The following is a 7,248-nucleotide window of genomic DNA, read 5'->3' on the forward strand; positions in this document are numbered from 1 at the left end:
AGGAAGTATAATACATGCAAAAGAGAACAGCAACTTTTCGGTAGGACCGCCTCACGGCGCGTGTAGGAAAGACCAGGTAAGACAATCACGCGCGCGTATCTTCACGCGCGGTATAAATTGACTTTTTTTTCTCTCTCCTCTCATTTTCTGTAAACTCCATCTTCTCTCCTCTCATCGTTCTCCCTGTAACTCAAAACCCCTAAACTCCTCCTTCGCGATCTCTTCTTCTCCTCCGCCGCAAACCCTAGTTTCTTTCGCCGCGATTTCTACCACAAAACGAATTCCATGGATCTCTCACCGTCGTATCCACATGAAAACTTCAAGATTGATTATGGTTGGTGGTCGAGGTTGACGAATTCTCTTCTACGGCGGTCTATGAGTAGTTCTGGAAGGTGCTCTAAATTCGATGCTGGTGTCATTGGTGTTTTGCGAGGAGGGTTGATTCGAATCTGGGCATGGTTGTTGTGTTTGATTGGCGAGGGAGATGGTGTTGTGTTTGGGTGTGCTGAAATTAGGTTTTTTTATTATAGATTTTTTATCTGCCTTTGATTCGTTGCGGTGGTTGTGGTTTTTAATTTAGTTGAATTCAGTCACGCCACCCATCACCGGTGGATTCGATGATGGTGAATTAGGCGGCGGAAAGGAAGTCGGAGTGAGGAATGGAGTCACAAGAAAAACCACTGAATGTAGATGTATTTCAGTATATTGAAATTTCTCCTGTAGTTTTTTTTTTATAGAATTTTGTTTTAGTTACTCCCTCCGTCCCGGAATACTTGACCTGTTTTCCTTATCGGGGCGTCCCTTAATACTTGACCTGTTTCTAAAAATGGAAATATTCTAACAATATTATATTATTTTACTCCACCCCTATTAACCCACCTACCCCCTACTCCATACAAAAAATAATTAAAAATTCAACCCCTACTCTCCCCCAACCCCACCTCTTAACCCACCTCTCACTAACTACATTAAAATAATACCCCACTATCAACTACTACCTATTAAATTAAATAAGTCAATTCAAATCCCTTAAACTCTGTGCCGGTCAAACCGGGTCGAGTATTCCGGGACGGAGGGATTATAATTTTTTTATATTTAGTTATGAAATAAAGTGTTTTAGTTATCTTTTTGCATTTTATTTTTGGTTATAAGCAACAAATCATCAATGTCTTTTGATGTTAATTTTCTGAATCTGAAAAAATCCACTAAAACTCAAAAAAATTTAACTAAAACACAAAATAAAGAAACTAAAACCGCAGAAATCTTAACTAAAGCTCAAAAAAAAAAAACTAATACTAAATTTTTTAAACTAAAAATATATAACTAGAACTCAATTTTTTTTTTTAAAAATCCTAACTAAAACTTCAAAAACAATAACTAAAGCTCGAAAATCCCTAACTAAAACTCAGAAAATCTTAATTGGTCTCATTGCTTTAACTAAATCATTTCATTGCTTAATTAATTGGTTCTATTGCTTTAACTAAATCGTTTCGTTGCTTAACTAATATGTTTCATTACTTAACTAATTGAATTCAAACTTAACTGATTGGTTTCATTGCTTAACTAATTGAATTTCAAACTTAACTAATTGTTTCGATTGCTTAACTAATTGAATTTCAGGTTTACCTAATTGGTTTCGTTGCTTAACTAAATCGTTCCATTGTTTAACTAATTGGTTTCATTGCTTAACTAATACGTTACATTACTTGACTAATTAAATTTCATGTTTAACTAATTAGTTCATTGCTTAACTAATTGGTTTCATTGCACAACTAATTAGTTCCATTGCATAACTAATTGGTTCAATTGTGTAACTAATTGGTTTCATTGATTAACTAATTGAATTTCAAACTTAACTAATTGGTTCAATTGCTTAACTAATTGAATTTCATGCTTAACTAATTGGTTCAATGCTTAACTAATTGGTTTCAATGCTTAACTAATTGGTTTCAATGCTTAACTAATAGGTTACATTACTTGACTAATTGAATTTCAGGTTTAACTAATTAGTTCAAATTCTTAACTAATTGGTTTCATTGCTTACCTAATTGAATTTCAAACTTAACTAATTGGTTCGATTGCCTAACTAATTGAATTTCAGGTTTACCTGATTGGTTTCGTTGCTTAACTAAATCGTTCCATTGTTTAACTAATTGGTTTCATTGCTTAACTAATACGTTACATTACTTGACTAATTAAATTTCATGTTTAACTAATTAGTTCCTTGCTTAACTAATTGGTTTCATTGCATAACTAATTAGTTCGATTGCATAACTAATTGGTTCAATTGTGTAACTAATTGGTTTCATTGATTAACTAATTGAATTTCAAACTTAACTAATTGGTTCAATTGCTTAACTAATTGAATTTCATGCTTAACTAATTGGTTCAATGTTTAACTAACAGGTTACATTACTTGACTAATTGAATTTCAGGTTAAACTAATTAGTTCCAATGCTTAACTAATTGGTTTCATTGCCTCACTAATTAGTTTCATTCCATCACTAATTAGTTCAATTGCTTACTAATTGAATTTCAAGCTCAACTAATTGATTCCATTGTTTAACTAAACGGTTTCATTGCTCAACTAATTGAATTTCCGTCTTAACAAATACTTTATTTATATCTGTAAACTTATAAATTTTATCGCTTAACTAATTGGTCTCGGTGCTTAAATAATTGACTTCAATGCTTAACTAATTTACTCCATTGCTTAACTAATTGAATTTTATATTAACAAAAAAAATTTCACGAAATCATAACTAATTCTCAAAAACTCTTAACTAAAATCCAGAAATGTGTAACCAAAATAAACGTATTATTAACTAAAACATATAAATGAACCAAAATTGTTACAATCCAGGAATTAATTGCACTTCTTTGCAATTTTACCATAAAAATTATTACTAAACCATTTTATTTATTAACTAAATATAACTAAACTATGACTAAAACAAATCTGTAATGACAAAGCAGCTCCTTTAATTTAACAACAAGGAAGACCAACAACAACAATAGTTGTTACGACTTGCGAGGCCTCTGCAACATTGTTCCTTCGCATTCCCGCCACCGCCACAGCCGCAACCAGGGAATTAGAGCCGCCAACACAACAACCACAAGATCTGTTCCACCACAGCAAGAGGAACTCATTCAACCAGCACATAACATCGAACAATGGCGATTGGCGACTCTCAATCTTCACGCCGACGCTTCTCCTTCCCTTCCTTCATCTCTCGCTGTTCGCCGACGATCTTTTTTCGCAAGAACCCTAATTTCTCGCCGGAATTTAATAAAAGGAATCACAAAAACAAAAACAGAAAATCAAATTCCAAATAAAAACTCAATCCTAATAATTTCAAGGAAATGAATCGTAATCTCCAGCATTCAAATACGAGTAATAATTTTAGATCGAACATCAAACCTATTTTGAACGCGGAGATCCAGTGGTTGCGGACTTACGAGCGTCCTTTGTGGTGAGAGAAGACGAACACTACCGCCGGCGGCGCCGCGATCGACTACGCCACCAAAATTCGTCGTTGCTAAAACATCAAATTCGTAGAGAAACGATCAAATTCGCATAGAAACGAGCAACTTCGCATAGAAACGAGTAAATTCAATCGAATTTGGCGACAACGCCGCCACCTTCCTCACCGCTTCTTCGCCGGGAAACTTACAAAATCGTAGAAACGAAGATGAAGCAGATAGGTTGAGTCAGAGATCTGAAGAAATCGAGTTGAATGGAAGTAGAAGAAGGATCGACGAAGAATCACAGAGCTTTCTCTCTCCTCAAAGTTGGAAGGTGAACAGTGATAAGAAATGAGGAAAAAATCGTGTAAAAGGGGCTTTTATAGGACCCGAATAATGTGACCCGCGACCAGCCCAGCAAGACTTGACCCGCGAATACAACCCAACTATAAGGTGGTCTTACAGGAAAGACCGCCTTATACAAAAGTTTGTAAAAAGAGAATTGGAAAGTGGAATCTAATATATATATATATATATATATAGGGGTATAGGAGAGGGATCCGGTGAGAACACCTCCTTATGTAAGAACACTTCTTATGGTGAGAACACTTTTGCACTCTCTATGTTCTATATTTATTCAACAATGTTCTAAATTTGCTAACTCATGTTCTAAATTTATTCAACGATGTTCTAAATTTATTTAACCATATTCTAAATTGGTTCAACCATGTTTTAAATTTATTCAAGCATGTTTTAATTTTATTCAACCATGTTTTAAAATTTTAACTTCATGTTCTAGATTAATTCAAGCATGTTCTAAAATTATTCAACCATGTTCTAAATTCTTAACCTCATGTTCTAGATTAATTCAAGCATGTTCTAAAATTATTCAACCATGTTCTAAATTTGTAAGCTCATGTTCTAAATTTATTCAAGCATGTTCTAAATTTATTCAACAATGTTCTAAATTTATTCAACGATGTTCTAAATTTATTCAACGATGTTCTAAATTTATTCAACGATGTTCTAAATTTATTCAACGATGTTCTAAATTTGTTCAACCATGTTCTAAATTTATTCAAAGATGTTCAAAATTTATTCAACAATGTTCTAAAGTTAGAACATGAGAATGTAGTCAACACATATACATATATACATGCATGTTCTAAACTTTTAAGCTCATGTTCTAAATTAATTCAAACATGTTCTAAAACTATTAAACATGTTATAAAACTATTCAAGCATCTTCAAAATTAATTCAAGCATGTTCTAAATTTATTCAATCATGTTCTAAATTTTCAAGCTCATGTTCTAAATTTATTCAATCATGTTCTAAATTTATTAAATGATGTTCTAAATTTTTTCAAGCATGTTCCAAATTTATTCAAGCATGTTCTAAATTTATTCAACCATGTTCTACATTTATTTAAACATGTTCTAAATTCATTCAAACATGTTCTAAATTTATTCAAGCATGTTTTAACTTTTTCAACGGTGTTCTAACTTTATTCAAGCATGTTCTAAATATATTCAAGCAAGTTCTAAAATTTATTATAGCATGTTTTAATGCTGCCACTTTTCTTTATTGCCAATGTACACTTGATATATGTTGGCAATTAAGAAGAGATACATACAGAAAAATAAAATAAAGATAAACTAATTGCGCAACCATGTACTACGATAAGCCACGGTGTTCACAGCGTAATTTTGCAAATTTAGAGGCTACAATCAACACTTTGAGAGTGAAATATTTACCAAACAACTTCCAGGTTTACACAATCTAAATAGATAAACTCCGATATTCTACCGCACCAGCACCAAAGAAATAACATAATATACCAGTATACAATTGCAGGTTTCCAAAATATTAAGGTCGTACTGATTGGAATGTAATTAAAAACATCTGGTAAAGTTGCTAGAAACATTCGAAGTTTGATTTGCAGGTTCACATATATGTTTTGATTTCGAAGAATCGATTGAAAAATCGATTGAAAATTGCCGATTAAAATTGATTTTGAATTGAGAAATCGAGAAATGAGAATTACTGGATTGAAATTACCGATTGAAATTGCTGATTGAAATTAGTGGATTTCTGGTTCAATTTGACCGGCGAATTTGTTCGAGCGGCGACGAGAAGAGAAGGAACCACCGCGAGCAACGGCGACGATCGATTTAGGCGAGGTTGAATTGAGAAATCAATTTTGGCGAGATTAAAATCGATTTCAATTCGATTTCGAAGAATTTCAGCGAGATTGAATTAAGAAATCGATTGAATTGAATTTCACCGAGATTGAATTGCTGAATTGAAATTACTTTTACCTGATTCGCGAACCACAACTAACGCCACCACCATTTTTGGTTCGATTTCAGGTTCGGCGACCAACGATGGAATTGCTGGGAGCAGCGGCGATCTGCGGCGGCGAGCAGCGTCGAGCGACGGCGGCGAGCAACGGCGAGAAGCGGCGGCGAGCAACGGCGAGAAGCGGCGGCGAACTGAGCAGTGAGAGAAGCGTTCGAAAGGAGAGAGAGAGAGGGGAATCGAAGAGAGAGAAATAGGGCTGGAAATAATGAAAAAAATGGTTAAAAAATAATTATATTGGGATATTTGTTCATAATAATTACGAAAATGCCATTATTAAAAAGTGTTCTCACCGTAAAGAAGTGTTCTCACCGTAAGGAAGTGTTCTCACGAGAGCCTTCCTATATATATATATATATATATAAGGGAGTTTTTTGGAGAGCATTTAGAGCATCCACATAGGATTTCCACGTCATCACATGGAATTAACTAATATTAAAAATAAATAAATAATATTAGAGTCTTGCATAATTTAAATTGTAGATAATATGATAAAGATAGATTTCAACAAAAAATTATCCTACTTCTCTTCTAACTTTTTGTATATATATCCATATTCCTTTTTCAATTGAGCCGCTCACCAAGCACATATAGAACAAGGTAGAATATTACTCAAAATTAGTCATCCCCTCATCCTAATCGCCTATTTTACAACCACCAAAAACTACATGTAGGATACGAAGATACCTTCACACGGATGAAACATTGCTCGCTCAAGATTTAGGGATAAACTAATGATGTCAATTTTTTTTGGTAAAATCATTAGAAATTTAGCAGATATTATGGCACTAAGTTCGTTAAAAGCTTGGATAATAATCTTAGTCCGAGCTTAACACGGTCAAGCAATTCAGCTGAACATGCTTACAAAGTTTATTCATACAGTAGTATTCTTTAAAGTCGATGGTGGAGTATATATTACATATATCGGTTGCACACAAGAAAAAGTGAAGCACAAACTTTAATTTAAGGAGGGCGATTGCTGCAACAAATTATAGTAGACTGCTACTGTGCAATTGAGGAATATTTAAAAATGGATTTTACTTGGATAGTTTTTTTTTAAGCATGCCGATTGTAGTTATTGATAATTAATAAATTGTAATTGTAATTTCAATTACATTAATAGTAAGGATCCAATTCACTTTTTTTTTTTCCTATCTCTTAGCCCGAATAAGTGGCGTTCATTAATTAACTATAAGCTTTGCCTTCGTGGCCTTCTTTAAAGTCATATTTAAACTAAATTCCAAATAATACATATTTTCGGATAACTTTACGTCAAAGTATACATTAAGAATTGTAGCTTCTTGTAATGATCTCTTACTTTGTACGTGTGGAGTGAATAATCAATATCCCTCGGCCTTGGTTTTGCTCAATCCGTTGACGAAAGTTTATCATCAGATAAATCTAGAATCTTCTATTGGTATCAA

This window comes from Spinacia oleracea, chromosome 6 (assembly GCF_020520425.1).
Source record: "Spinacia oleracea cultivar Varoflay chromosome 6, BTI_SOV_V1, whole genome shotgun sequence".
Taxonomy (NCBI): Eukaryota; Viridiplantae; Streptophyta; class Magnoliopsida; order Caryophyllales; family Amaranthaceae; genus Spinacia; species Spinacia oleracea.